Here is a 21,995-nt window from a genome sequence, read left to right as displayed (position 1 = left end):
AGAAGAATTGCATGGCACTTTTCTACTTTATGTGAGCAACAGGAGATCAAGAATCTGAGAACGTCTCTTACAGTTACCTCAGTTTTAACTAATTTAATAGGTCAAATTATCTTTTTTGCTCACTGTTAATTAATTAAATCCTCTTCCCTGGCCCAATATTTACACAGTCACCAAATGAAAAGATAGAGAAGCCTTTTGCCACATACACTGGAAGGTGCTGATGGGGATCCTTTTAAACGCTATGCATGAAATCCTAGCATCCATGAAGGCGATAAAGATCTGCCACTGGCTTCATGATGCCAAGATTTCAGTCTGAAAACACAAGATATACCAAACTTATTCTAGATTTTTGCTAAAATTTGCCCATCAGGAATTTCATTGCCTTAACTGGTGTCAGATAGCCTTGGGACAAGCTGACGTCGAACGATATAATTGAAATCAACATTGATCAGTTCCAACTACTAGATCAGGCAGGGTTCTTTTCAATGGGCGGAGAAGAGGAGTAGAATCAAGATTCAACACATACTTGGCCATCTATCCTGAACATTTATGCTTTCCCAGTCTCACAGAATGCCTAAAATATTTTCAGAATGTTAAACAAGTTATGCAAGCTAATTTGTAACTCTGTCACTCATCTTTGATGTAAATATTTATTTTACAATACTGCCATACAAACAAGCAAGATTTACCAACTGTCTAACGATGGTTAGCGTTTCTTGAAAATCCAGTATTTTGGGGGCTTCAGCCTTCACCGCCTCAGATAAAGTTTGTGAAACTGCAGTCTGCTAAGAAAGCATGTTTTAAAATGGTTTGTACCAAGAGAGCAGATAACAGTAACCTGGTAACCAAACTAAGAGTAATTAATAATGCTGATAACTTTGGCCCTGACCAGCTACAGGTATCTTCAGATTCCATCCTGGTTTTTTTGTTTGTTTGTTTGTTTTGAAGAGCAGGCAGAAGAGGCATTTTTTAAATTAAGATCCAACAGATAGGGAACTATGAAACCTAGAACTAGTAAAGCAGTCTTTCCTCTCTCTGGAACGTGATTTAACCACAGCCTCTTCCTTCAGCTTTGATGCAGTTATTGCTTTCAGCCTCATACCCCAGGGTGTACCAGTGTGCATTGATGATGACACGTTTTCATATGTTTGTGAGTGCATTACCACCAGGGAACTAAAGCAGGGGGAAACTCGAGGCACTTAGACCTTTAATGCCTTAATTTATCAAAAAGGAGAGAGCAATAATGTTAGTTGCTGTAGAAATACAAAGTGTCATCAGAGGATGGCAACACCCTTTAAAACAGGGATGAAGTCTTGTAGGAACAGGAAATTAGGGAGCTGAAAGCAAGTGACTTTCTTAAAAACAGAGTGAGTCAGTGGCAGAGTATGAAAGAAAACCCCAAACCCTCCTGAATTCCAGCATCCTGCTTGAATGACTGAGCCTTGCCTAGACAAGGGAAGATAGCAATGGTGGGATTTTTTTTTTTGGCATAATGCCAGTTTAGCTCCTTCAGAGTAGCAAACACTGGGAGCGCTAATGAAATTGGACAACTTGGTGGTGTTTTAGGGCTCATTCCTACACCCTTTCAAGCCAGTGGGAGTGTTGCCATCGACTTCAATGGGTGCAGGAACAGGCCCCTTGGATCTTACCAACGTGATGCTGTTCTGATCCGGTTCAGATGACATGGAGTTTAAAATGGTGTCAGCAGCCAGTAGCCTACCTACACTACGGCTCCCAAAGCTGATCCCAACAAAGGACCTACCAGGACATTTCCACATCAGCTAGACCTGTACGTTAATGCACCTCAACTGAATTAGAAAGAATTACAGACTCTTAATTAGAATTAAAGAATCAGAAAGAATTTACATCCAACAACTTTCTGCAGTCTTTGCAACACAGTCATCAATGACACAAATCTACAAATATGGGCTGCTAAAGGAAAGGGAGTCCCTTTATCTCTCCCAACAAGCTGTAAAAACCTAACGCAATGGCAGATCCTGGGGCTCAAAAACTTCTGACAGTTCCAGATGATTACATCACTGTTTCTTCTTGGGAAGGAAATCATATTTCCCAAAGCTATTTTAATTCTTACAGTCTGCAGTCACTTATCTCTTCACAGTTTTCATTTATAATCTGCATCAGCTTCAGCACAAAGCTCCCCCGCCCCTTCTTTAAGCCTTTAAAGCTCCTTTTTAAAGCTAATAAAGCCTATGCAGCAAAATTATTTGTTTATCTGAAGAATGGAAAGCACTAAAGATAACATGTCCTTCCCAATACATTTTACATAAAAGAGAACCTGAAGTAACAAGACCAGAGAATTCCAGGAAAGGGATTAAAAACGTGTTTCATTGGTAGTTATATTCCCCCCCCCCACCTCATTAAGCATTGAAAAAAATAATCCAACATTAGAATCCTTTTCTACTGGTCAAAATTTCTGCTTGATACCTCTGTCATCAGAAAGCCCAGTAGTAATGGGTTGTTACAGCTGTGAATAGCAGCCAAACTTTAAGGGAGAACAACTGATAATCGAAAACCTCAATTCCATCTGCCTCATCTTAAACTAAATTTTTCTTCTAAAAATATTTTGAAGATCAACAAAAATATTCAACCAACTTCAGGTATATACCTAATGGAAAATACTGCACATTATCACCCAACTTATAAGGAGGATGCTCTGAAACCACACTGGAGTACGTGTGTGTTCAAATTCCTATTTGCAGTGTTCTGGAGCTGTGGTGGTTGCAGGATATTAGAGACACAATGTAAGTGAGGTAATGTCTTTTATAGGACCACCTTCTGCTGGTGAGAGAAACAGCTTTCGAGCTAGACAGAGCTCCTCTTTGGGTCAAATTCATAGGTGGTCTGATCACAGCAGACCAGTAAATGTGCTAGAATGATTTGCAATCAAAGAAATATCAACCTTCGTGAAGGGGGAATATTTAAGATGACAAACTAACCCAGCACACAGTTCACTTTGGATTGTCTAAGCACCATACCCGTAATAGTGCCAAGAGACTACATTTCTGAGGAGCAGAGCATGGGTTCATACAAATTAGCAAGTCATAAAAAACAGTCATATGGCAGACAATTGCATCCATCCTCATGCTGAATGTGTGTATCAGGTAAAATTACTCTTCAGGAACTGTTCTAGATTGAAAAACAACAACCAACAACAACAGCAGCAACAAACAGCTCTCTAATGTGCTTCTGATGAAAGCTACTGGATGCCTAAGGAAAGCAAGTGGTTTATCCATTCACCTACCCTGTCTTGGGAAGGAAAAGCAGTATTGGCAATGAAAGGATACAGCAAAAGCACAGGCAGCAGTAATAGAAGTTTCTCCTCTCACTCCACCAACCAACTCAGCTGTGGCCTAGGATGGAGCACCCTGAAGGAGCGAAAGGTAATTTAGCTCATCAGCTGCCTCAGCAACAACTTTGGTAGAGTCGACAGTCTGTCATAAGAATCCCAAGTCAAAATCCAGTTTGCGTCCTCGTCCTAGTATATCCCAGAGGGTGTCTTCTGTGAGAGTAACAGCAGAAAACAACCCCTGAACAGGCTTTCATGAGCAACTGCCTCACCCAAGCAAACACGTATTTCACCAAACCCTCTTTCATCCAGCAAGCAGTCATCTAAATTTAATTGGCAAGGTCTATGTACATCAATAGAAACTCCCATCAGCCTGTCCCAGTTACCCAATTTAGACACTGAGCAAGGATACCTCAGTTAGGGTGACCAGATGTCCTGATTTTATAGGGACAGTCCCGATTTTGGGGGCTTTTTCTTATATAGGCTCCTATTACCCCCCACCCCAGTCCCGATTTTTCACACTTGCTATCTGGTCACCCTAACCTCAGTCATGTCACAATCCATATCCAGGAGGAGATTGCGTAAGACTAGATTTTAACCTCAAAATCCAGAAAGGAAAACCAGGCTAGTTAGAGAAGAGCATGCTTCTATGTAGAGATAAACATCTTGGTGAGAGGACAATTCACAAGAGGGTATGTCTTCACTGCAATGAAAAACCCATGGCTGGCCCATGCCAGCTGACTCGGGCTTGCGAGGCTTGGGCTAAGGGGCTGTTTTCATTGTGGTACAGAGATCTGGTCTTGGGCTGGAGCCCAGGCTCTAGGATCCTGCGAGGTGTGGAGGTCCCCGAGTATGGGCTGCAGCCTGACCCCCAACATCCACACTGCAATTAAACAGCCCTGTAGCCCAAGCCCCGCAAGCCAGTCAGCTGGCATGGGCCAGCCGCAGGTGTCTAGCTGCATGACAGACATACCCAAAAAGTGTGGTTATGAGCGGTGGGGGGGGGGGGGGAGGGAAGGATATGAAGAGGAAGACGGGGATAGGGAATAACAAAAAAGTCTCATACTGGACAGCAGAGTCCTCATTTTAGCAACAATATCTACAAGACTACAGAAGAACTAAAACAAATTACCTCCATTAGTAAGAGTATCAGAGAGGTAGCCGTGTTAGTCTGGTTCTGTAGAAGCAGCAAAGAATCCTGTGGCACCTTATAGACTAACAGACGTTTTGCAGCATGAGCTTTCGTGGGTGAATACCCACTTCTTCGGATGCAAGTAGTCTGGCTTCTTCATTGTTCTACCTGCATCCGACGAAGTGGGTATTCACCCACGAAAGCTCATGCTGCAAAACGCCTGTTAGTCTATAAGGTGCCACAGGATTCTTTGCGGCTTCGCCATTAGTAAGAGGCGCTCTGATATGAAGGAACTGCTGCAAGTTATTGTTGGAGGGTAAGCAATTTGTTATACAGCAGCTAAATATTACACTGTGCAGGGTGCAGAAAAGTCGGATGGATAGATATTCCAGCTGCTAGCATCAGCACGAAGTAGAATAAACTTGTTCGGAAAATAATCCTTTTGCTGTCATTGCACATTTCCTTTTAGCTACACTTCCAAGTGAGAAAGCTTTGCAATTCTCAATTTCTAGTATATATAGGTATCTGCATAAACAAAAATGATTTATAAACATTTATAATGCAGTTAATCACTCACCCGCAAAACTCAAGCCCTTTTTTGGATGAAAGCTACACTCTTTGTTTAATAAAAAATGTTTTAAAAAAATCCATTTAACCCTTAAAGTCTGAAATCTACACAAGTACCAAAAAAAATAAAAATCAGTGTTTGGGCTGCAGTTCTCTTAATTCTTATAGAATATGGGCCATGTTGTGCTAAACCAATCGTCTGGAAACTCCTATAGGTCCCAGGTACAAAATAGAATATTAAGTTATGCAATTCCCAGTTTGCTTGATTTTTTCTTTGTTACAGAAACTCAGATTTGGTAGTTGAATTGTCTTTTTAAGTTACAAGACAAAAGATGAAAACTCCTTAAAACTGAGTTAATATACATACTGACATGGGACAGAACAGTTCCTTCAGAACTGCTATGCTTGATCATACTGTTATTTCTTCCAATTTTTAAAATATATCTACAGATGCTTATCTACTGCTCTGGCTGCATATCCCATAAGTCAAAAATTACAACATAAACAGAGACAAAAGGACTGCTCATAAAAACATCCACCTCCACTCACACCCTCCTCCACAGCCTTAACAAAAAGGGAGAAATTATGAGCTTTGCAGCATGCTCAGCAGTTAACAAATCCGGGATCTTGCAGACCAAGTGGGGGGAGTAGGTTCTAAACTCAAAGAACACCCTCTACCCCCAAAAATAGAGAATGCCCTTCCGACAGCTTCAGCAGCTCTGCTGATCTCACTTGTGGAGGCATACTATGAGGAAAGAGGGGTCTCAGACAACCAAGTGCCATGCCATTTAGGGCTTTATAGGTTAGAACTCAATATCCTGAATTCTGTTCAGAAGCTTATTGGCAGTCAGTAAAGTTCACAGAGCCCAAGTCTAGCGCGCTCCGACTATAAACTCCACTTAAGTGGGCTACAACATTCTGCATTAGCTTCAACTTCTAAACGGTTCCAAAATAAAAAAATTCCATTCAAAAATGTATTAAATCTTTAACATGAAACCGTACAACATTCTGTGTATTAGAAAGCTAGCTTTGGAGTTGTTAATACAACTTTGTATGTTAGCAAAACTGGCATGTTTTCCATGGAGTTTACCAGGAAAGGCAGGATTTTTTTTTTTTTAAACTATTTCCTTATTACAATGGAAAAGTCAACTTCAGGAGCTTGTACATAAAAACCGTAAGTCAGCAGAAGCTGGTAGTGGTTTACAAATTTCTTTTTATGCTGTATATCGTATGTAACAGCAGCAATGAAAGAAAAATAATCTAAGGGCAGCAAATTTTTTGATGGAACTTTGAACATGGAAACTTGCAATACCAAACTGCAGAAGGTATCTCTCTGTCCACCAGAAATTGCTACAGGAGCACCTGATCCTTGCCATGCAAAATGGACACAGAAGTACCAACATACCTGATACCTTAGAGGTGTATTTAATACCACCATAAAATGACCTTACTGTGTAAAACTTCTTGATCATTCTGATTAAAACATACTTCGGTCTGAATTTTTTAAACTACTATTGTTATACAAGTAACCACCACTGACTAACTGAAAGTAGAAAAATTCCCTCTTTACAGTGTTTACTTTTGCATTTGACAGCACTTTCTAGATAGCCACTTTTGAGGTTTCTCTATATATTCAGTTTGTCCTCAGTTTGCAAGGGTCTTCCAAACAGCAGCAAGGCAGACAGACATTTTTTTAAAAATAGGCAACTAATCACAGGAACTAACATCTACTTTTGAATCGGTTTTTATTTTATTTTTTTAATTGACTAAGCTGCAAGCCACATCTATCTAGTAATTTTTGAGGCTCCCCAACATCTTTGTATGTGAATCCTTCCCAGATATTTAAAAACAAAAAGAGCAGTGTCCCTTTAAATGGAAAGCTCTTTGTGCTATAAGGAATCACTTTTACAAACACACACTTCTAGAAATACGGAGCATACTTTTATTTTAAAAGAGCAAGGTTCATTTCTCATAAAGTCACTAAACAGTGCATAACAAATGACTTATTTTGCAAAATACGCAGGTACAATATGCTCTAGTAAATATCCAACAGCAAGTTTCTCTGCCATAATAAAAGTTATTAATTCTTCACCAAACAATTTCATTTCATGGTTCAAGTATCTCAGTATTTTCTCCTGACCTTACCATGAAACTTCCTTTTCTGAACAGTCCATTTTTAAATTACCTAATAAAAAACCCCCTCTGCTAATTTCATGCATTATAAAGAAATACATTGCCTCTCATTTTGTTCATTGAGTAATGAAATGTCATATTTACAATCTTACATAAGTTGTTTCACAAATTCTGAACACTTGCTGGAATTAAAAAAAAAAAAGTCTACCAGACATGCCCATGTGTTTCTCCCCTTCCCATTACGCATGCTAGGATTTAGCAATTCTAAAATATTTATAAGACATGGAGTGACTCCCACTACAGAGAATATTTTTAGGCTCTAAAATATAAAGGAGAGTGTTACTCCATGAAGAAACAGTTTCAGGTCTCAGTGGGATAAAAACAGGTACAGACTGCTGAGCCACCTAGCTCAGGTTTAAACCCAACACATCAGTCCACTTTGTACACAGAGCTGCCCGGGGGGTGGGGGCGGGGGGGGGAAGTGGGGCAATTTGCCCCACAAGGGCCCCCCCACGAGAATATAGTATTCTATAGTATTGCAACTTTTTTTTATGGAAGGGGCCCCCAAAATTGCTTTGCCCCAGGCCCCCTGAATCCTCTGGGCAGCCCTGCTTGTACAGTCTTAGCATTCCAGCCTCCAATTAGGAGTTGAAGACACAACATTTTCAAAAGCCCATAAGAGACCTAGGAGCTTAAGTCCCATTTGCAAAGGTTCTGTCTACACATTAAAATGTCCCCAGTGTGGATTCAGTTATACCAAAATAAAATTGCTTATACCAGTATAGTTCACTCCTGTACAGAAAAAGGAATAAGCACTATTAGTATAAGTTAATATAACTGCGACCACACCTAGGGCATAACCTGATATAACCATTTTGGTTTAAAAAAAAAAAAAAAAACAACCCCACCACCAGCGCGCCACTTATCGTTAACTGAAACGGTTTTATTGATAGAATTTCCAAATGTAGCTCAGACCTTAAACACTTGTGAGAACAGCTGTGCAGATGACAGATTTTTTCAGTTCGCAGGCAATTCCAAAAAAATCAGGGAAAAAAACTAGACGTGGGTTAACTCAAAACAGAATTTTTTTCAAAATTACTGGTGAATCAAAAAGTAAAAAAAAAAAAAAAAAAATCAGTTGAATGAAATGCTTAATTTGACCTGAAATGTTTTGTTTTCACCTCTTTCCCTATTATTTACAAAATAAAATGAAAGGTGATTTAGTAATGAGAGTCAAAAGTTTCATTTTGAAAATGTAAATGAAACTTTTTTTTTTTATTAAGGGGTTTTCAAGTAAAACTATAACTAAAAACTACACAAATTCAGGAAATGTTTCAGTTGACCTGAATCTGCATTTTTTGCCAAAAAAAAATCAGCCGAAAAATTTCACCCAGCTCTACTTAGGGACCTAAATCCCACTGACTTTCAATGAGAGTCAGCCTCCTAAATTTCTTCTGAAAATTTTACCCATTGTCTTCAAAATCCAATTTTTGGAACAAGTTTCCTTGGGGGAGGGATAGCACAGTGGTTTGAGCATTGGCCTGCTAAATCCAGTGTTGTAAGTTCAATCCTTGAGGGGGCCATTTAGGGGTCTGGAGATTGGTCCTGCTTTGAGCAGGGGGTTGGACTAGATACCTCCTGAGGTCCCTTCCCACCCTGATATTCTATGAATCTGCGTTACTAACATGAACTCTGATTATTAAACCTGACAAATTTGTAAAATCCTAGATCACTTTCATGATGAATGTTGTTTCCATTGTGTAAGACACTCTGCTTTGGTTAATGAAAATAGACTAGTCAGTTTCACTAGTTTCTAATCATTTTCCGCTTTGGGTTCTCCTGTACTAGCATAAAGCGAGGGTTGCAAACACTCACGGAATTTTTAAATCCAAACAGTTTTACTTTCCTTTTCTCCCCTAAGTCATGAAGGCATTTCTGTTGCTATTAAGCTTTTGTTTGTTTTTAAGAAAAAAGGTCCCTTTTAACAGGCAAATAAAGATAAAATAGGTGGAAGGGTAAATAAAACCCTTTTAACCTTTTCTACGCAAGATTTAACAATTGGGTAAATTAGCTTCTCCAAATATTTCCCCTTCCTGATTAACGTGTCAAGAACATAACAGGTTCAGATGACGAGAGAATGGCACTTAGGTCTGTATTCAATTAGCCAGAAAAGTTGCCATCTGCCTTTTGCACAAAAGAAGGCTACATGAGCCTTAGAAAAGATTTTCTAAATCTTGAGGGAGCAAATCAAGTGTCTGAGTTTCGTTTTTTATTTTTTAATTTGAAACCAGCCCTCAATTGCCAAGATGTTGAGGCTCTTTATAAAAAAAACCCATCAAAACCTAAGAAATCATTCATGATATCTCATTAATACGTCCCTAATAGGATGGGTTTAGTATAAACTACATGCATTCCACTAGCTGAAAATATATTTGTCAGGTAATTTAGGCCCAAATTTCTAAAATAATTAGAAGTACAATAGAACCTCAGAGTTACAAAGTGACCGGTCAACCACACACCTCATTTGGAAGTGTAAATATGCAATCAGGCAGCAGCAGAGACTAAAAAAAAGCAACTACTAAAAAAATAAAGGAAGTTTTAAAAAAAATTGGATAAGGTAAGGAAACTTTTTCTGTGCTTGTTTCATTTAAATTAAGATGGTTAAAAGCAGCATTTTTCTTCTGCATAGTAAAGTTTCAAAGCCGTATTAAATCAATGTTCAGTAGTAAACTTTTGAAAGAACCACCATCACATTTTGTTCAGAGTTATGAACAACATCCAGTCTCGAGAGGTTTGTAACTCTGAGGTTTTACTGTATTCTTTGCAATACACAGAACAAAAAGTGTGAGTCTTTGCCCCCTCTAGTGGTTCCCACAAGAAAATAAAAGCCTACTACAGCTGCCAACTAAAGGAACTGTTCATTAGAATCGCACTTTAAGTCCAGATTCAGACCACCTAACTACAATTGTTACATTTATAGATCTTTTTTGAATTTCATAATTCTCCTGAAGTATTTTCAACCCCCACAGCATTGTTCTAATGCAGTGGTTCTCAACCAGGGTACCCCTGAGGGTATGCAGAAGTCTTCCAGGGGGTACTCAACTCATCCAGATTAGTGTTTCTCGACCTGGAGGTGTCACAGGATGGGCTTGGGGGGGTGGGGGGGTTGCAAGTGCCGGGCCAGCATTAGTGGGTAGCAAGCAAGGCAATTGCTCAGTGCCCCACGAAGCTAAGTTGCATTATTCAGCCCCCTGCCTGGGGCTTCAGCTTCAGACAAAAAACAGGCTCAAGTATCACACTGAAATGTAAATACAATATTTATATTCCAATCGTTTTATTTTTTAATGATATGGTAAAAATTAGAAGAAGTAAGCAATGTTTCAGTAACAGTGTGCTGGGATACTTTTTTGTATTTTTATGTCTGATTTTGCAAGCAAGTAATTTTTAAGTGAGGTGGGGGTACATGAGACAAATCAGATTCAAAGGGGTACAACAGTCTGGAAAGGTTGAAAACTGTTCTAATGTATGAGAACGTAAAAATGAAATTGACTCTACAGACCATTCCTAAGCTGAGCGAAGAGCAGAGTGAACGAGAGGTCGTCAAAAATAAAGAGATGGTAAAGATTCTTACCAGTTAAAAAAAGTGAAGTGGTAATGCAGGAAATGAAATTTAAACCATGATTTTTATTTTGACAGTCCTTCTTAAATGAAAAAGGTCAGAAATCGTAAATTTAAATGCTGTTTTCCACCAGCTACAATAAATATTTTATAAACCGCTTTGATATTACGTAGCACGTAAACATCAGCAAGGAGAGAGGATTTGTAGCCCATGATCAGCACCAAAAAGAGCAGGATAAGGGGAAAGCAGACAGATACACTATATCAAAGTAAACACACCACTGAGCCATCCACTTGCTTTCTGTGCTATCCTGCAATCAACAGCCTGACTTTCAAAACATTTCAGGGTTTATTCATGCCTCCGTGCTGCTTTACAATAATATTTTACTTTGACAAAGCCTCCCTTAAGGATTCATGCATTTAAAAAATGAAGCCGTAAAATCCAAAACTTTCAAACCAATGCCATTTTTGGCTTTACTAGCTACAGATGCTTATTATCCTGAAAGAAAGATTTCCCAGTATACAATTTACTTTGAGAATTTATCCCAGTAACATGAAACCCTTGAGAAAAAGATTTAATTAATTGCCCCATCGTTGTGAGGCTCTAAGTTGGATAAAAGCCATATCAAGTTATATAGACTCTTCGTTCAACTCAGCCACTGCAAGACTGGGCCCTACACTGGACTCTCCAGTACTTTGCCCAGTCTCTTTTTGTATGTTCCAAGTAGCGAGGCTGCTGCTGTTAGGTTCCTAAACATGACATGCAAATATACAACTGTCATCCGAGTACACCTCTACCCCGATAGAACGCTGTCCTCAGGGGCCAAAACATCTTACCGCGTTATAGGTGAAACCACGTTATATCAAACTTGCTTTGATCCACCCCCACCTCCCCCGAGCACTGCTTTACCGCGTTATATCTGAAGTCGTGTTATATCGGGGTAGAGGTGTGTGTAACACCAGCTACAGCCATGATAACCCACAACTTTCCTGAGACCCTACGTCTTGCTCTCTAGTCTCATCAAAGCATCTCTGCCCCCCGACCTGATTTCATGCAAGCTGGAGCACTTATTTTTATTGGAGGAGCCCTCCTTGCACTACTCAACCTGATGTAAGGGACTTGCTGAGCAAAGACTGGCCCTCTTGCTCCAGAAATGAAGACTTCCCTGTGATCTTTCCCCATCCTAAGCAACCAGGAAACACTTTAGAGTGCAGTGTTGGAAGAAAATTGCTGAACACTACGATCAAGAGATGACTTACCACGTCTATAGTTATAGGAGAGACAAAGATAGTACCACAGTACTGCATTCTAATTTAAAAGTGAACCATAATGAGGGAGCTCTTTCACATCCCCAAGTCTCCTCGTGCTCTAAATACAACCCCCATCTATCTCCTTAACAAAAAGCCAAGAAATCCTTCATATAAAAGAGAAACTAGGAGGCACTTTTCCTTACAGTGCATGAACAATGGTCATTTATTACAGCAGGGGCAGGCAAACTTTTTGGCTTGAGGGCCGCGTCGGGTTTCATAAGTTGTATGGAGGGCCGGTTAGGGCAGGGGGCCGTGGCCCAGCCCCCACCTCCTATCTGTCCCCCCCTCCCCCCCAGACTCCTGCCCCATCCTGCCCCTGACTGCCCCCTGCCGCCCCATCCAACCCCCCCTCCTTCCTGACTGCCTCACCAGGACCCCTGCCCCCATTCAACCCCTATCCACCCCCCCCCCTGACCACCACCCCGAACTCTCCTGCCCTCTATCCAGCCCCCCCTCCCCGCTCTGTGCCCCCTTACCGCGCTGCCTGGAGCACTGGTGGCTGGCGGCTCTACAGCCGCACATCCTGGCTGGAGCCAGGCCACGCTGTTGCGACCGCACAGCACAGAGACTGGGCTCTGCAGCTGCGCTGCCCCAGGAGCTCACAACCCCACTGCCCAGAGCATTGCACCTGCGGCGGAGTCAGCGAGCTAAGGCTGCGGGGGAGGGGCTGGGGGCGAGCCTCCCAGGCCAGGAGCTCGGGGGCCAGGCAGGACGGTCCCACGGGCCGATCGTGGCCCGTGGCCTGTAGTTTGCCCACCTCTGCATTACGTGACAAAGGCTACTGCATTATTTCAACCTGGAGCAAGTCTTCTCTCAGCTTTGGCTACTAGTGCAATTTTTAAAATTTTCACTGCTTAAACAACTATTACAACATGCACTTTACAATGTGGCAGGTCATCTTGAAGTCAGAGCAAGATTTTAGCACTCTCGCTAATGGTGATGCCACCTTTTCTGATAACCATTCCCTTATTTCTGGCTCAAAGCACTGAGTTTCTCCCTACCCTGTCCAGGGCCGGCACCAGCGCAGCAAGCAGGTGTGTGGGGCGGCCAAGGGGAAGAGGCAGCACGTCCGGCTCTTTGGCAGCGGGTCCCTCTCGGAGGGAAGGGCTTGCTGCCGAATTGCCGCCAAAGAAGAAAGCGGTGCTGTGGAGCTACCGCCGAAGTGCTGCCGATGGTGATTGCAGCCCCCGCCGCGCCGCTTGGGGCGGCAAAAACCCTGGAGGCGGCCCTGACCCTGTATCAAGGCTGCTTTTTGTGCAGAAATATTTGTTAAGATAATTCCACCTGTCTGAATTTATGTTGTAACCCTAACAAAAGTCTAAAACTCACTACAAATGGGAGAAAAGGGATCATAGATTTTCAAGGACAGAAGGGATCACTGTAATAATTTTATGTGACCACCTGCCTAACAGGCCATAAATTTCACCCTGTAATTTCTGCATCAAGCCCAATAACTTGTGGCTGAACCAGAGCAGCTCTTTTAGAGAGAGAGACCCAATTCTGATGTAAAGATTTCAAGTGACAGAGAATGTACCACCTCTTTCATAGATTGTTCCAGTGACTAATTACCCTTGCTGTTAAAAGTTTATGCTTAAAACCCCCCAAAAAACTTGTTAATCACTTTGAGTTAGAGCTCTAAAGTTTGAGGCTTTCAAAAAAAAAAAAAAAAAAACAACTAATGTCAGCTACACATTTTATCTATTTCACTGTGGCCATGTCAGTGTCACCAGCATAAAGGCCAAATACACACAGACACCTGCCCAAACCTGGGGCAGAGTTAGCTCCTTTACTATTATTTTCAGGGATTTGTTATATATGCATGCTACTGTACTCACCCAGCTTTTCCGAGGTATAAGATATGCAACTGACGTATCCATTTGACCAAAGAGTTGTGATTTCAAGGAAAGTTAATTTGTTAAATCAACCACTTTTCAAGCACTGAAAAAATTAACAATTAGGAATACATGGCACATGAACCAATCCGAGAACCACTGCATAGTGATTATGTGTTAAAACTTTCCTTTGCTCAATAATTTTTTTGGCATCAAGCAAACCCTTAACTGTGAAGTCATTTCAGATCTGATCACTAAACACAGTATCATGTACTTGAAAAAGAAAAGTCAACTTGTTTTTATCTTTAAGACTCTGCTATAGGACTTGTTTACAGATTTATTTGAACCCCAAGGGGAAAATACGTTTAATAGCGTGTGATGGGACTTTTAACAATAATTGTCCTACAGCAGTAGCACTAATTGCCTAGGGAAAACATAAATCATTAAGCAAATCCATTCTCCTATTTTGAGATCATCTCCACATCTTTCACATCAGATCCATTTACAGAGAGAATTCAGAGAATGCCCTCTTCCTGTGGAAGCCTTGATCATACTCCAGCGCTTAAGATGAAACATGTCTTCTATCCAGCTTGGGGCTTGACCCACTGTGCTCAGAGATTAGGTCTAATAAAAATGCAAGGCTTTGTCAAGTCAAACAAGGGACAACTCTCATTAAGAAATAACTTACAAAAGAGCAACAACTCCCAACTGCGTGTGAAACATCAGAGGAGTAGCAGTCCACTGAACTTGCTAGTAGTTGGTTCCCACTCCTCTATTGGCTCTCCAAGGCAAGCACATCCAATTAGCCTCCAGCAACCCACGGGTGTTACTTTAGATCTGAACTTGCACAGGTTTAGGAAACATCTGCACGTGGAAGACGCTGTAAGTGCCACAGAGCAGAGTTACTAGGAAGTTGAAGGTATTTTCAAAGGGGAAAGGCAATAAATTGACAGAACACGGCGGCTGACTTGTTACCATTTTAAAAAACTGCTAAAGAAGGGGGCTCAGCACAAGAGTGGGCAAAGGTGTAAATACCTCCAAAAGCCAGTGAGAGATCAGCCCTTCCTTTGCAGAAAAACCGAAGAGGAGACTGATGCTGCCTTTCTAACAGATGGAACGGCAGAGGCGCCACAGCTCAGGAAACAGGGCTAAGAAGCGCGTAAAGCACTATGAAAAAAGGTATCTTAAAATTGTCAAACACGGCCACCGTTTACTCCTTCCCACAACGAGCCCGAGGGCACACCGCAGTAACCAGCTCCTGACCCAGGTGCCTCAGCACCACTGTGCATAAAGGCCAAGCTCAGTTTTAGCAATATAACAGTTGACCTCCTTCCCATGGTGCAGTCCAGCTACTTCAAATGTTCTCTGCAGACAGCTCACTTGTGTCCGCTGAGTACAAAACAGGTGTAAGCCATAAACATGCAAGGGTTTTGATTCCTGACTGTCAGAGGTGCTGAGCACCTCCAATGCTGGAGTTGATAAGCAGGCTACTCAAGCCATTGCTTTCCAAGATAACAGAAGCCACAATTTATAAATAAATGTTTTTTATCTTCATGCAAGAATATGTTGGTCTTTAATCCTCCAGTGTGGAAGGGCAGAGGCAGGACAAGATTCGTAGTGGTTTCAGGGTGCACGCATGGACATGCAAGATGCTTTTCAATTCCTGATCTCTAGCTCACAAGCTTTTCCTAGATCCCAAGGCCAGAAGGGACCACTGCAATCATCTAGTCTGAACTCCTGTATAACACAGGCCAGAGACCTGCCCCCACAATAATTCCTACAGCAGAACTTTTAGAAAAACATCTGATTTTGATTTAAAAGTGGTCAGTGACGGAGAATCCACCACAACCCTTGGTATATTGTTCCAGTGGTTAGTAACTCATTGTCAAAACATACACCTTATTTCCAGTCTGATTTTGTCTAGTTTCAACTACCAGTCACTGGATTTTGCTAGACCTTTCTCTGCTTGACAGAAGAGCCTATGACTGAATATTTGTTCCTCGTGTAGGTACTCACAGACTGTGATCATATCACCCCTTAAGCTTCTCTTCGTTAAGCTAAATAGATTGAGCTCCTTGAATCACCTCAAAAATGAGGAGGTTAGTGAAACAGAAATTAAAAGCTACAGTACCAAAGGTAAAATCCCTGCAAGCTGAGTGGAAACTTTTTAAAAGACACCGTAATAGAGGCTCAACTTAAATGTATACCCTAATTTAAAAAACGTAGTAAGAGAACCAAAAAAGAGCTGCCGTGGTTAAACAATAAAGTAAAAGAAGCAGTGAGGCAAAAAGGCATCCTTTAAAAAGTGGAAGATAAATCCTAATGAAGAAAATAGGAAAGAGCATAAACTCTGGCAAATGAAGTGTAAAAACATAATTGAAAGACCAAAAAAGAATTTGAAGAACAGCTGGACTCCAAAAGTAATAGCAAAATTTTTTTAAATACATCAGAAGCAGGAAGCTGCTAAACAACCAGTGGGGCCACTGGACGATCGAGATGCTAAAGGAGCACTCAAAGACGATAAGGCCATTGCGGAGAAACTAAATGAATTCTTTGCACCGGTCTTCACTGCTGAGGATGTGAGGGAGATTCCCAAACCTGAGCCATTCTTTTTGGGTGACAGATCTGAGGAACTATTCCAAATTGAGGTGTCATTAGAGGTAGTTTTGGGACAAATTGATAAACTAAACAGTAATAAGTCTCCAGGACCTTATAGTATTCACACAAGAGTTCTGAAGGAACTCAAAAGTGAAACTGCAGGACTACTAACTGTCATCTGTAACCTACCATTTAAATCAGCTTCTGTACCAAATGACTGGAGGATAGCTAATGTGATGCCAATTTTGAAAAAGGGCTCCAGAGGTAACCCTGGCAACTACAGGCCAGTAAGCCTCACTTCAATACCGGGCAAACTGGTTGAAACTATTGTAAAGAACAAAATTGTCAGACACGTAGATGAACATAATTTGCTGGGAAATAGTCAACATGTTTTTTGTAAAGGGAAATCATGCCTCACCAATCTACTAGAATTCTTTGAGGGGGTAAACAAGCATGTAGACAAAGGAGATCCAGTGGATATAGTGTATTTAGATTTTCAGAAAGCCTTTGACAGGGTCCCTCACCAAAGGCTCTTAAGCAAAATAAGCAGTCAAAGGATAAGAGGGAAGGTTCTCTCATAGATTGGTAACTGATTAAAAGATAGGAAATAAAGGGTAGGAATACATGGTCAGTTTTCAGACTGGAGAAGGATAAATAGTGGTGTCCCCCAGGGAACTGTTCTGGGCCCAGTCCGATTTAACATTTATAAACAATCTGGAAAAAAGGGTAAACAGTGAGGTGGCAAAATTTGCAGATGATACAAAACCACTCAAGGTAGTTAAGTCCCAGGTAGACTGCGAAGAGCTACAAAAGGATCTCACAAAACTGGGTGACTGGGCAACAAAATGGCAGATGAAATTTAATGTTGATAAATGCAAAGTAATGCACATTGGAAAACATAATCCTACCTATACATATACATATACAATGATGGGGTCTAAATTAGCTGTTACCACTCAAGAAAGATCTTGGAGTCATTGTGAATAGTTCTCTGAAATCATCCACTCAATGTGCAGCGGCAGTCAAAAAAGCAAACAGAATGTTGAGAATCATGAAGAAAGGGATAGATAATAAGACAGAAAATATATTGCCTCTATATAAATCCATGGTACGTCCACATCTTGAATACTGCATGCAGATGTGGTCGCCCCATCTCAAAAAAGATATATTGGAGTTGGAAAAGGTTCAGAAAAGGGCAACAAAAATTATTAGGGGTATAGAACGGCTTCTGTATGGGACTTTTCAGCTTCGAAAAGAAGCAATTAAGGTGGGCGATGATAGAGGTTTAGAAAATCATGAGTGGTATAGAGAAAGTAAATAAGGAAGTGTTATTTACTCCTTCTCGAATTGGGGCCACCAAATGAAATTAATAGGTAGCAGTTTAAAAACCAAACACAAGAAAGTATTTTTTCACACAACGCACTGTCAACCTCTGGAACTCCTTGCCAGAGGGTGTTGTGATGGCCAATACTATAATGGGGTTCAAAAGGGTGCTAGATAGATTCATGGAAGATAGCCATTGATGGACCTATTAGCCAGGATGGGCAGGAATGGTGTCCCTAGCCTCTGTTTGCCAAAAGCTGGGATTGGGTGACAGGGGATGGATCACTTGATGATAACCTGTTTGTTCATTCCCTTTGGGGCACCTGCCTTTGGCCACTGTAAGAGAACAGGATACTGGGCTTGATGGACCTTTGGTCTGACCCAGTACAGCTATTCTTATGTTCTAATCTCACTGTAAGGCATTGTTTCTAATCATTCCAATCATTCTTATGGCTCTCCAATTTATCAACTTCCTACATGCATCCGACGAAGTGGGTATTCACCCATGAAAGCTCATGCTCCAAAACATCTGTTAGTCTATAAGGTGCCACAGGACTCTCTGCTGCTTCTTGAATTGTGGTCACCAGAACTGAACATAGTATCCCAGCAGCGGTTGCACGAGTGCCTAGTTGAGAAGTAAAATAACTTCTTCTCCTACTCAAGATTCCTCTGCTAAGCATCCAAGGACTGCATCCAATCCTCGGCAGTACAGAGGCCAGGCCAGGCCCTGCCTGGTAGCCTAGCATTTAGGGCTCCTCACTATCATATTGGTTGTTCAGAGTCAGAGTAAATGCTGTAGCCAGGGAAAGGATTAAGGACAGGAATCGGGATAAGAACAGGTTCAGGACTTCCAGCTCACCTGGCTAGATTTTAGCATGCACAAGATCTGTCATTTAGTTTAAAGAGATGCCATGTGCCGTGCAGAAGTCCTATTCTTGCTACTCACTGGGAGGTTCTGTGGAGGTAGAGATGCCATGTTGCATGTCAAATTTAGGGAGAGGCACAGCAACAGAAATAAAAAGATACTTGCAGAAGCAGGCTGGTACCTAGTGACCCACAGAGATGTCAGGATACAGTAAACAGTTAAAATCAGAGCCCTGAAAGCCTCCCCTTGTAGCAGGAAGTTATCAGTTACCAATTATGTTTTGTGTTGGTGGAGAGGGGAAAGTGACAGTGAGATCAAAGAACAAAAATGTTCTGCCAGAACCTGTTTGGATGAAAGATCCCCGCAAGAATGGAAGGAGCGTGTGGAATTTTCCTTTTGTTTACAGACATACAGAGATCACTTATTACAGTACCAGTTGGCCTCTGGAGACGCTAGCTCCCTGTGTGGTGAAGAACGGGTTGTGCCCATGTGCATGGTAGAACAGTTCTTGGGAGACACCTGCTGCCCATGCAGGGAATTCAGAATATTTATAAATTGAGTTCATTATGACAACCAATATGTGCTGAAGTCTTGGATCACACACAAGAGAATCAAACTGAGTATTTTTCAGATGACAAATAGGACAATTTTGTAACTTGCGATCAAGATTGTCAAGTGATTTGTGGTAACCCCATTTTTGGGCACCCAGCTTTTGGCACTTTTAAGAGGCCCGCTTTTCAGAAGGTGTGAATTCATTCTTCTTTGACTTACTGGCATTCTGTAAAGAAAGGTCTTAAATGGTAAACTCCTAAAATTAAAATAAACACACAATTAAACCTGACAACATGCTGCATGTCTACTCACCCCCTTCTTATCTATTCAAAATGCCACTGCTAAACTCCTCTTGGCTCACTGCTCTAAGTACATCACCCCTTCTTTTGAAGTCCCTCCACTGGCTCTCCTTAATCCACTGCATCAACACAAACTTCCAGTCTTTTCTGACAAAGCCCTCCCTACCTATATGCCCCATTAGCTTATTGCAAGGTCAATTCCAGCCTTTGCTCCATCAATGACACCAGCCTCCATTGCCCAATTCTCTGATAAGCACTTCTGTGTTTTCACCCACATCGCCCCTTACGAGTGGTGAAAGCGACCAGGCAAAATCCAGAAAGCCATCACCTTGTTCTCCTCCAAGTCCTTCCTCAAAATTCACTTCTTCCATAGCGTATTTGGGTAAACAGCAACCTGACAACTGCAAGGCAGGGTAAAGCCGCAATCATTCCACTGGCCAGCTAAGAGTTGCGTGTGTCCTGTTATATTTGTGATCCTGTCTCCCAGACCCTACCCCAACCTCCTTGTTTGTCTCCTCCACCTGCTATGTCTTTGTCTTAAAGCCGGTCCACTCTTTGGGGCACAGCCTGACATTTGTGATAGGTTTGAACAGACTAGCACAATGGGGCCCAACCTGGTTACGGCCTTTTACATACTGCAATACGTGTTAAATAACGATGCAGGTATTTTGTCTTCTGCTTAAAATAGCCAATAAAGTAATAATACTTTACACTAATATTTTTCACCTCCGCTTCTCAGAGGACTTTACAAAAGCAAGTATCATTACCCCATTTTAAAAACGGGGAGCACGCACCAAGACAGCCAAGGCCACACCAATAAGTTAACGGCAGTGCAGGAAGTAGAACCCAGATGACTTCCAAATCCTTTTAGCCACTAGAAGATAATGCTGTCATTCACACCAAGGCCTGCAATACTAACCAATGGTCTGGACAGTAACTCTCTTGAACAGTCCATGCTGAAGCAGTGATTTTTACGGGGTCTTTTTATTGAAATACTTGCTGTTAATGAGATGAAGTGATTCCTGTTTAGAAAGCAGGCGTGGCCGTGTCCCCTTAGGATTGGCCATGCTGCCTCTAAGGCCTAGTCTACACTGGGAGGAGAGGGGGGGAATCGATCGAAGATACACAACTTCAGCTACGAGAATAGCGTAGCTGAAGTCGACATATCTTAGATCGACTTGGATTGACTTACTTCGCGTCCTCACGGCGCGGGATCGACAGCCACCACTCCCCCGTCGACTCCGCTTCCACCCCTCGCCCTGGTGGAGTTCCGGAGTTGACAGGGAGTGCATTTGGGGATTGATGTATCGCGTCTAGACGAGACATGATACATCGATCCCCGATAGATCGATCTCTACCCATGGATCCAGTGGGTAGTGTAGACATACCCTAACAGACTGAGTAAATGAACTAGAGTGGAATTGGGGACTGTACTGAACCCAGGCCTCTGGGGTTCTGTCTACACAGCCAGGTGACTCGGACTCACAGAGCTCGGCCTGCTTAGTAACTTATGTTTAGTAAGCACATCAATCCCTGCATTGTTTTTAGAGGTTTCCCCTGTGATGCTTTTGTCCTAAGAATCAATGTAATCTGCTTTGTGAAGTCTGGTTAGTAGCTTGTGTAGCCCCCAGAAAAAGAGTAAATTATAGGTGCTGGACCCCAGTTTGACCTGTTGGGGAAATCACAGTGAGATGCAGAGAGACTAAGTCTAACCCCCACTCCAACGTGAATGTAGAGACACACCGGTCGCTGCCTGAAAGGGGTGACTGCTAGGACACCTGAAACCTTAGAGGGTGCCCACGAGGAGGTTACGGGTGGGGTGCGTTAATGGGGCTGATAACCCTGAAACGGTGTTCCTTCACAAAGTGCTTCTTCTGCAGCCACATGGGAGGCCCTTAATTAAAGCTCTGCCTTCCCAGGAGTCGATTCTTTAAGGCTTGGAGCAAAGCAGAGACAACATGCTCAGCTCTGGGGATAAAAAGTGTTCTACGTTGCTGAAGATGACTACTGCCCATAGAGAAGCAGCTCTCCTCAGCCAGAAAAATAGCTGTGCGTGGAAGTGTGGGTAAACAAACAGGAAGTCCCAAAAAGCACCAGAGATAGGCTGCCCGGGGTGGGGGGCGACGCGATGGGAGTACTTCCATGCAAAGGCTGACATTAAAAGCCTTTATTCATTTATTTAGATACTTTCACTGATGGGAAATTAGCTCACATCACAATTATGCCTAGGATGGTGATGCTACCAGCAAGCTTAGTAACTGGGCAAACATCCTCTCTCTGGTTTACTTATTAATAAGCAAAGATTGTTTTCACTCACTATCCCCAACACCTTATTCTATTAGTGTGAGCGTTAGGTTTAAAAAAAAAAAAAAAAAGACACAAGGGAAGACGAGGGTTTATGGCAAAGCACATGACTGAGAGCAGCAGATTCAGCTCTTTTATAGACTTGCTGGTATGA

General features: G+C 41.9%; 1 protein-coding gene across 2 annotated transcripts in view; it reads right to left on the bottom strand.

The window, feature by feature from the left end:
- Positions 1 to 21,995, bottom strand: part of PSMD1 (proteasome 26S subunit, non-ATPase 1) — a 123,326-nt gene that overhangs the window by 76,237 nt on the left and 25,094 nt on the right. The window lies entirely within an intron of this gene.

This window comes from Mauremys reevesii, linkage group 9 (genome assembly GCF_016161935.1).
Source record: "Mauremys reevesii isolate NIE-2019 linkage group 9, ASM1616193v1, whole genome shotgun sequence".
Lineage (NCBI taxonomy): Eukaryota > Metazoa > Chordata > Testudines > Geoemydidae > Mauremys > Mauremys reevesii.
This window is presented reverse-complemented; position numbering and strand designations above follow the sequence as displayed.